This window comes from Homarus americanus, unplaced genomic scaffold, assembly GCF_018991925.1.
Source record: "Homarus americanus isolate GMGI-L3 unplaced genomic scaffold, GMGI_Hamer_2.0 scaffold23617, whole genome shotgun sequence".
NCBI lineage: Eukaryota > Metazoa > Arthropoda > Malacostraca > Decapoda > Nephropidae > Homarus > Homarus americanus.
In genome coordinates, this window is record NW_024720711.1 from 2,505,429 (window position 1) to 2,515,258 (window position 9,830).

General features: G+C 40.7%; 1 pseudogene; it reads right to left on the reverse strand.

Moving 5' to 3' along the window:
* LOC121860837 overlaps window positions 1-9,770 on the reverse strand; it is a 57,385-nt pseudogene extending 47,615 nt beyond the window's left edge.
* Window positions 9,771-9,830: the final 60 nt, after the last annotated feature.

A 9,830-nucleotide genomic window follows, 5' to 3' on the forward strand; every position in this document is an offset into this window, starting at 1 on the left:
CACATCACACAGCTCATCTCAGTGACTCTCCCCCCTCACTGCACATCACACAGCTCATCTCAGTGACTCCCCACTGCACATCACAGCTCATCTCAGTGACCCCCTCACTGCATATCACACAGCTCATCTCAGTGACCCCTCACTGCACATCACACAGCTCATCTCAGTGACTTCTCCCCCACTGCACATCACACAGCTCATCTCAGTGACCCCTCAATAACACAAAAATATTCTCAAAGGTTCCTAAGGTAATTTTTCCCTAATTAACGTACCTGGTTCACTGAAGCGCCGATGTAGGGATGGATTGTTAAACGTTCGTAAGTTTATTTTCTTCTCCTAATTTAAGATGAGAGAATTATATGTGCCACTTCCGCTTAATTAAAGAGATACGGTTTTTTTAAAGGTGAGTTAGTTAGGCTATTTAAATCACCTGAAGATTAACCACTTTAACGCTAATTGAACATAAACTAAACTACTCTAAAACTAACTTAACCTAACCTAACCCAACGCTAACTTAACTTAAATAACCTAAACTAAGTGACCGCAAATGTAATTTAATCTTTACGCTAACTTAACATTAAACTAACATAACTTAACCTAACGCTAACCTAACCTAACCGATCTTAACCTAACATAACAAACTCTATCTTAACGCTAAGCTAACGTAACCTAACCTAAGCTAACCCTCCTCCCAGGTAGCGCTAGAAGGGTTTATTAATCCTCAGGTGAAATAAACTAGAGACAGGTGCGAAACTTCAGGTGATCGAACAATTTCTTTTTACTCAAAGGAAACTGTGAAAATTAATCCCATTGACTCACTCTATTTACGAGACAGAGTTGGTTCACCAGAGTTCATTAGTTATTTTTTTTCCTTTAAGATCAGAAAACTTATCCAACTGGTTCATATAACTTATACTGAGACTTTACATAAGGTTAGGTTAGGTTAGGTTCGGTTCTAATACCGTTAAGCTAGGTTAGGTTAGTTTAGGTTAGTTTATCGTTACATTTGGTTAGTTTGCCATTAGGTTAGTGTTCGGTTAGTTTAGGTTAGGCTATATTTGAATTAGGTTTGGTTAGGTTAGTGTTCGGTTAGTTTAGGTTAGGTTAGGCTATATTTGAATTAGGTTTGGTTAGGTTAGTGTTCGGTTAGTTTAGGTTAGGTTAGGCTATATTTGAATTAGGTTTGGTTAGGTTAGTGTTCGGTTAGTTTAGGTTCGGTTATATTTGAATTAGGTTTGGTTAGGTTAGTGTTCGGTTAGATTAGTTTAGGTTAGGCTAGATTTGAATTAGGTTTGGTTAGGTTAGTGTTCGGTTTGGTTAAAGTTTTTTTTATCTTTAAGTTAGTTTAGATTGGATTAAGCTAGTTTGCCATTAGGTTAAGTGAAATTATTTAATCACCAGATGAAATAGCCTAGGGTGCCTAATCTTCAGTTGATCCATTTTTTCTCTTATGTCAAGTTAAAGAAGAAAATATTAACCTACGCATCTCTGAGAATCTCCAGTCACATAATTAAGAGATACTACTGACACAGACAGATAACGTAACGTCGTGCAGTAGATCACAAGCACTACACTCTGTCCTGTCATTCATAATAATTCATTAATAAGGGGCTAATTAATTTTCGTAGATAGGGGTCCTAGATAGTGTTTGTTTGTTTGTTTGTTTGATTTTACTCGAGATGTTGGTGAGTAAGAGGCGTGTGAACCGTGAATCTATGACTCCCCTGGACACCTCATATAGAGATGGAGTCTTAAAAGAGTCTTAATTGGGTAAAGTCTTGGAGCAATTGGCCGCCATATTGGTCGTTAATTGAGCAAGAGATATTTGTTATTAATTCTCTTCTGTTTTTTTTTGTTTTTAATCCTGAGAAGGTGACAGCTTACGAACCAATGAGGATTCATCTTTGTGTCGTAGCTAAAATGAACCAATTAGAGAACTGGGACCTATGAGAAATGGGACCTACCAGAACTTGGACCTATTAGAACTGGGGCCCATTAGGAACCTCCCCAACAAGAGTTCATGTGCCTCTAATTCCCTTAAATAATAAATGCCATCCATCTCCTCAGCCCTCTAAAGACCTTACGTTTAATACCACGACAAACTGGCTCCGTAACACTGCCCAGAACTACCCAGACTTAACCCACAACACCGGGACAAAGTGACGTAGAAACTGCATTAAGACCCTACCTTAACGAGATACGCTGCCATGGTCTCATCTGCTCCGTAAAAGTTACTTATGAGAGGAATATTAAGAGGTGGGGATATTTATTAATTTTGGTGTGTGTGTGTGTGTGTGAACATCGACTGTGTACACGGTGTTATTATACACCATCACCATTATAGTTCTGAATCGTTGTTATATCATGTCATTTATTATTAGTTTGTATCGCTGTCATGTCGTTTATAATTTGTATCGCTGTTATGTCGTTTATATTTTATTTCGCTGTCATGTTGTTTATAGTTTGTTTCGCCGTCATGTCGTTTATAGTTTGTATTGCTGTCATGCCGTTTATAGTTTGTATCGCTGTCATGCCGTTTATAGTTTGTTTCTCTGTTATATCATGTTGTTATAGCTTTTTATTCGATCATATAATTAATCTTGTTGTTTCCGTATCAAACAATTGTTTTTATAATAGCTGATTAAAATGGTTTCAAATAAATTAAATGTGTCAGAATATATTTATTTCTAAAATTCAGTAAAAATAGAAGGAATTAGAGATTGTTTATACAGTGAGAATAAATCACATCAATATGTAGTAATGTTAGATGGGTTACTGAATACCATTGTCACCTCGAAGATCCTGATTTAACCCTTTGACGACGATGGTTTAACTTAACCCTTTGACGACTGTGGTTTAACCCTCTGATGATGAAATTGAAAACCTTTGACGACGATGATATAACCCTTCAGGAGTCCAAGTGTTAAATAATAGGATTATCTTGTTAACGTGGTAATTGTTAATTGATTAGTGGCCACACCTACGTCAGAACACCTGTTGCAAATATTTTATACGAATAACTATCTATCATCCTATTTTTATTGCATCGGCTGTAAAATATATTGAGGACTCTTTTTATAATTTCCCATATAGTACTATTATATGTTGTCATGTATATATAGAGTTATACAATATACATACCCAACATATAAGACTAATACACATAGTAATTCTAAAGTAAAACAAATAAAAAGGCAAAATAAAACGAGAAATTAAAGTAATTCTCGTTTTTTTTTTACTTTAAGACACAATGTATATATTGGGATGTATATAGTATAAATTTATATATACTTGACAAAATATAATAGTACTATATGGGAGAATTTAATAAGTGAGTTATTCCTCCAGTGGGAATTTTTTACAGATTAAATTTTCCACATTTTAGTTTTTTTTAATCTTAAGAAATAAAAAGAAAAAGTCATTAGTTGTAATGAATTTCCAGCATACGAAACAAGACTTACTCACAACCTCATAAAACCTCACCTCATAAAACCTCACAACCTCATAAAACCTCACAACCTCATAAAACCTCACAACTAAAACCTCTCAACCTCATAAACCACACCTCATAAACCACAACCTCACAACCACACAACCTCATAAAACTCACATTTACACAACAAACAAACAAGCAAACTTTTACTGGTATATTTTCCCCTTTAAAAATCCTCTTAATCTCGACAACAATTTGCAAACAAGAAAATAATGAGTTTTCTTTGTGTGTTTATTTGTGTGTTTGTTTATTTTATTTGTTTTTGTTGTTTGTTTATAATTTTAAGTTGTTTATCGACAAAGCGTAGTGTGGCTGGAGCCGAGAGTTGCCACTTAGTATAATCTCCAACATACAACATACACATTATAACATACTACATACAGATTATACAACATACAGTACATATCATAACATACAACATACACATTATAACATACACTCCATACAGCTATACAACTACAAAATACAATATACATCACGAAGTATATGTATATTTCATGTATGTATAACCATATAGAAAAATATATTACACGACGGAGTGATTCATCTCTATGTATGAAATATATCACAGGGTTATAATATTTGTGTTACTATTTTATTGGAGTAAAAAATTTATATATATGATTAAGGCTTTTATATATCATTTACCAGGAAGCTCTATATATTATGAACTTTATACGAGTTTTTTATAATTATTTGTACATGTTTCTATATTAACTTACCTGCAGTAATAATAATAATAAGTGTAAAATTTTGTAAGATAAACAAATGAATGTAGAAAACGTTGATAATTATCGTGTGTCTGGCAGTGTGGGCCCTCAGTCCTTCTGCTGCCAGATGTGACTCACGTTCAGGTTGTCGTACTTTTTTAATGTGTTCAGTGTGTGTGTAATGGACTGATTACATACATATATACATACATACATACATATTTAAAATAATTAACTTAAATCAGGTTAAGTTAGATTAGGTTAGGTTAGACTAAGTTGGGTTAAATTAGGTTAGGTTAGGATAGTACAGTAGACTAAGTTAGGTCAAATTAAGGTTAGGTCCAACCACAGAATCGAAGGACACACCTGGCTGGCATACAAGGTGAGTCATTCCATTAGCATCTCACCTGAACCACCACAGACAGGCAGACAGATATTTTATATAAACACACACGAGTAGGTAATGTTTGGGGAAGCGTCTACAGTCACACGTTTTCTGTTGCCTTCTGTGAACGCTTGGCATCACGATTTTATAGAAAGAAAAAGTCAGTGGTTCCCGTGTATTAATGTTTCCTTCTTTGCACGAGTGAGGGGAGGGATAGGGGGGTGGGATGAGGAGGAGAGAGGAGGGGTGAAGAGGAGTAGGAAGATGGGAGGAGGAAGTACTAGAGGGAGGGTAGGAGAGGAGTATAGAGGAAGAGGTAAGGGAGAAAGGGGAGGGAATAGAAGTAGGAGAGGAGTGTAGAGGAAGAGGGAACAAGAAGGAAAGAGAGGGGGAGAAGGAGGGTAAAAGAGGGGAGATGACAGGGAAGAATAATTACCTGAGTGGACCATTAACCCTCAAGGTGGGTCATCAACTGAATGCTCAGTGAGGGCAGAGTTCTTATATATATAACAGGAGGAGAAGCTGGTGTCAGAATTTGGGACGATTTGAGGGAGAGAGAGGGGGCTGAAGGAGGGGGGGCTGAGGAAGGGGAGGGGCTGAGAGAGAGGAGGGGCTGGGGGGAGGGCTGAGGGAGGGGGGCTGGAGGGAGGGGGCTGAGAGAGGGAGGGGGCTGAGAAGGGAGGGGGCTGAGGAGGGGGCTGAAAGGGAGGGGCTGAGAGGCTGAGAAGGAGGGGCTGAAAGAGGGAGGGGGCTGAGGGGAGGGGGCTGAAGAGGGAGGGGGCTGAAAGAGGGCTGAGGGAAGGAAGGGGGCTGAAAGGGGAGGGGGCTGAAGAAGAGGGGGCTGAGAGAGGGAGGGGCTTCGAAGGGGGCTGAGAGATGGAGGCGCCCTGAGAGAAGGGGGACTGAGAGAGAGAGGGAGGGGCATAGCAGAGATGGGGCTGAAGTGAGAGAGAGACAAACACAAAAAATAAGAGTAGAGAGAGAGAGAGAGAGAGAGAGATACTCCCCATGTCATAAAGGCAAGGTGCTGGCAAGACATTCTCTTATCATTTATTCACATCATTGAACTTGAAGACAATTTTGATGAATAAAAAAGATCAGGAACTCGTTTATCAAATAACAGGGAGGAGGAAATGGTATACGTAGGGGAGGAGGGAGGGGTAATGGTATACATGAGGAGGGAGGGTAATGGTATACGTTGGGGAGTGAGGGAGGGTAATGGTATACGTTGGGGAGGGTGGGGAGGGTAATGGTATACATGTGGGGAGGTGAGGAGGGTAATGGTATTCGTAGGGGGAGGGAGGGGTAATGGTATACGTAGGGGAGGGGAGGGAGGGGTAATGGTATACGTAGGGGAGGGGGAGGAGGGTAATGGTATACGTAAGGGAGGGAGGAGGGTAATGGTATACGTATGGGGAGGGAGGGGTAATGGCTTACGTAGGGAGGAGGGAGGGTAATGGTATACGTAGGGGAGTGGGAGGAGGGTAATGGTATGCATGGGGAGGGGGAGGAGGGGTAATGGCATACGTAGGGGAGGGAGGGAGTAATGGTATACGTGAGGGAGGGAGGGAGGGGTAATGGTATACGTAGGGGGAGGGAGGAGTAATGGATATACGTTGGGGAGGGTGAGGGGGAGGGGTAATGGTATACGTTGGGGAGGTGGGGGGAGGGGTAATGGTATACGTGAGGGAGGGAGGGTAATGGTATACGTAGGGAGGAGGGAGGGTGGTATACGTTGGGGAGGTGAGGAGGGGTAATGGTATACGTTGAGGGTGAGGGGAGGTAATGGTATACGTAGGGAGGGTGAGGGAGGGTAATGGTATACGTAGGGGAGGAGGGGGTAATGGTATACAGGGGAGGGGGGGTGTGGTATACATGGGGAGGAGGAGGTAATGGTATACGTAGGGGGGGGAGGGAGGAGATGATATAAGGGAGGTGTAATAATAAAGGAAGAAGAGGGTTAAAAGTTGAAGAAGCAGAAGAGGATGAAGAAACAGGAAGAGGAGGAGGAGAATGAAGGAGGGGGAGGAGGAGTAGAAGAAAAATAAACTAGAGGAAGTAAAGAAGTACCCCATAAAAACCTCATAAGATCACATGGTGGCGAGGGGAAAAGGAAGGGAAGGAGGTGGAGACGGAGAGAGAGGGAGGGCATAGCAGAGATGGGGCTAAGAGAGAGAGAGAGAGACAAACAGACAAAAAAATAAGAGTAGAGAGAAAAAGAGGTTTGAAGGTCCTGTAGTGTGGAGGCGTTCTTTATTTATCTACATAATTATACTTGGAGGAGATCATAACAATTTTAGGACGATAGATAAGTAGTGGTCTGGGGAGGGGGAGGGGGAGGAGGGAAGAAGATGAGGAGGTGTGTGTGTGTGTGTGTGTGTGTGTGTGTGTGTGTGTGTGTGTGTGTGTGTGTGTGTGTGTGTGCTTTACCGTCCTCCTCAACACTCATCATCCTTCCTTTTCTCCCACCGCTTCCCTTCTCTCTCCCTACGGCCTCTTTTTCTCTCTCAATTCTTCCCTCTCTCATCTCCCCTCTCTTTTTGTCTCTCCTTCCTCCCTCTTTCTCTCTCCTTCCCTCCCTTCTCTTTCTCTCTCCATTCCTCCCTCTTTATCTCCCCTCCTTTCCTTTCTTTCTCTCCTCCTCTCACCTCCTCCTCTCTTTCCCTCTCTCCTCCTTTGGTATATTCTTCGTCCGCTGTCAATCCATTCTTTCCCTTCCTTTAACTCTCCATCTCTCACCATCACCACAATTCTATCACATTCACACCTCTCACATCCCTCTCACACCCGGCTCTTCCCCACTCCCCTACCACACTTCTATCCTCCCACAATTCCCACCTACACCCCTCCTACCCCTTCTCCACCCTTCCTCCCCTCCCCTCCCCTCCCCACTCCCATCCCACTCCCTCCCACTCCCATCCCTCCCCTCTCCACCCCTCCCCTCGCCTCACGTTCCTTTAGCTTATCAGTTACTGTTTCCTCCTCTCCCTTGCTCTGGTTCGTGACGCGACACTACCAAACAAGATGGTGTCTTCGAGTTTATTCTCATCAAATCTTAAGATATTTTTTTTTTTTACTTTTACTGAAGAGAAATGAGAAGAAACGATGATTTTTTTGTGTATGTATGTAGGTAATGGACATATTTTTTACTCTTTCATCAAGCAAAATATTTAGATGTTACATAATTATCAGTACATATAATTTACATATTTTTACTGTTGCATTGAGTTGAGTTTTTTTTATCTGTGAGCAATTTGCATATATATAACTGATAAATAAAACAAAATAATAAAATAGTGTGTACTTTTGCCTGAAAGATAATTTACATAGATTACTGAAGAAACTACAGAAATGGGTTAAATATGTAGGTCATTTACATATTGTCCTGATTAACGAGGAAAAGGTGTTATAATATGTGTGTCTTGTATATGTAGGTTTTACATGTTGTCCTGAATAATTTATGCAATTTCTATTATTTTCATTCTGTCGATAATTTACGTAGTATAAATATTGATGTCAGAAACTGGGTCTGGGTTAAATGACATCCTAAAGACATTGGTGACATCACACCTTTTGTTTACCTCTAGTGTATTGGTGACATCACTCTTTGTTTACCTCTAGTGTATTGGTGACATCACTCTGTTTACCTCTAGTGTATTGGTGACATCACTCCTTGTTTACCTCTAGTGTATTGGTGACATCACTCTTTGTTTACTCTAGTGAATTGATGACATCACCTTTTGTTTTACTCTAGTGTATTAGTGACATCACCCTTGTTTTCCTCTAGTGTATTGGTGACACCTTTGTTTACTTCTAATGTATTAGTGACATCACTCCTTTGTTTTACCTCTAGTGTATTGGTGACATCACTCCCTGTTTACGTTTCACTTCTTAGTGTAAACAGAAATATTGCATTTTGGGTTAATTGTATCAAGTGGGAGGTGATAGGGCTTGATCTTGCCCTTACTCTTCCTTTCAGTATGACCTTTATCATTCCTCTTAATATATTGCCCGACAACCCGACCTTGCCCATATCGCCCTGTATTGAGTTAATTCTTGCCCTTAATATCTAGATGTATTTGTACCAGTCAGACTGTTGCCTAAATATTGTCCTTATTCTCACACATGCATTGCTCTTGGGTCAGTCTTGTCTTTAATCTTTCAAGGAATTGCCCCAGTCTTTTATTTTGCCTTTGAATTTCCTTATTCTACCTTTAATCTTGTCTGTTCTTGCCACTAGATTAGGTATTACCTATACTTACCGCTATACTTGCCCTTCTCACATCATGTATTACCCTTCACTTTACCTTGCCCCTTGTATTGCCCCAGTCCTTATTTTGCCTTGTTTCTTGCCCTTAATACCCCCAGGTTTAGTCTTGCCCCCTGTATTACCCTGGTCTGAGTTTTACCCTGAGTCTTCCCTACATTGCCCCAGTCTCTGTCCAACCCTCAGCCCCAGCACGCTTAAGGCAAACACACACACACACACACACACACACACACACACAACAACACACACACACAACAGTTTTAGGGCAAGGCCACCCTTAAAGACACTGCCCTATTTCTCAAGTCTGGCCGATTTCCTTCCTTGTCCTCGTCATCAAGTGGCCGTAAAATCCCCGAGAACGATGGAGACGATGAACACGTGACGAAACAAATGACGAAAAGGTGTTAATAACTCACAGAAGATGAAAAGTGATGAAAGGCGTGAGGAGAGGAGGAAACGACATCTGGAATGATAATGAGGTGTGAGAGAAACAGATGATGAAGGAAGCAAGAAAATGAATGATGAATGAGGGAAGCCAACGACTTACATCTGACGAGAGACGAAAGGTAAAATGAAGAAGAGTTAAAATTGGTTGATGAGAGACGAAGCAACACCTCACGGATGATTAGGAGGAAGAGGAGAAAGGAGGAAGAGGAAGAATGAGTAATAAGGAGGAAGAGAAATGAGTCTTTGATGATATGAGGTGTAAAGAAACGAGAGACGATGATGAGAAAAATGACTTACTGAATGATAATGAAGCAGAAGAAACAACGAAGTGAAAGATAATAATGGACAACAAGGACCTAAACTCGCAAATGGTGTTGGAAGAGACATAAAGGTTTATAAACGAGAGAAAGGAAAAATAACTTACAGCGGAGAAGGAAGTAGTGAGACAAGAGAAGAGGAACTTGGTGTAGAGAGAGGCGGATGATGGTGTGAGACAAACCTCATGGTGATGTGGGCACGTCCTGA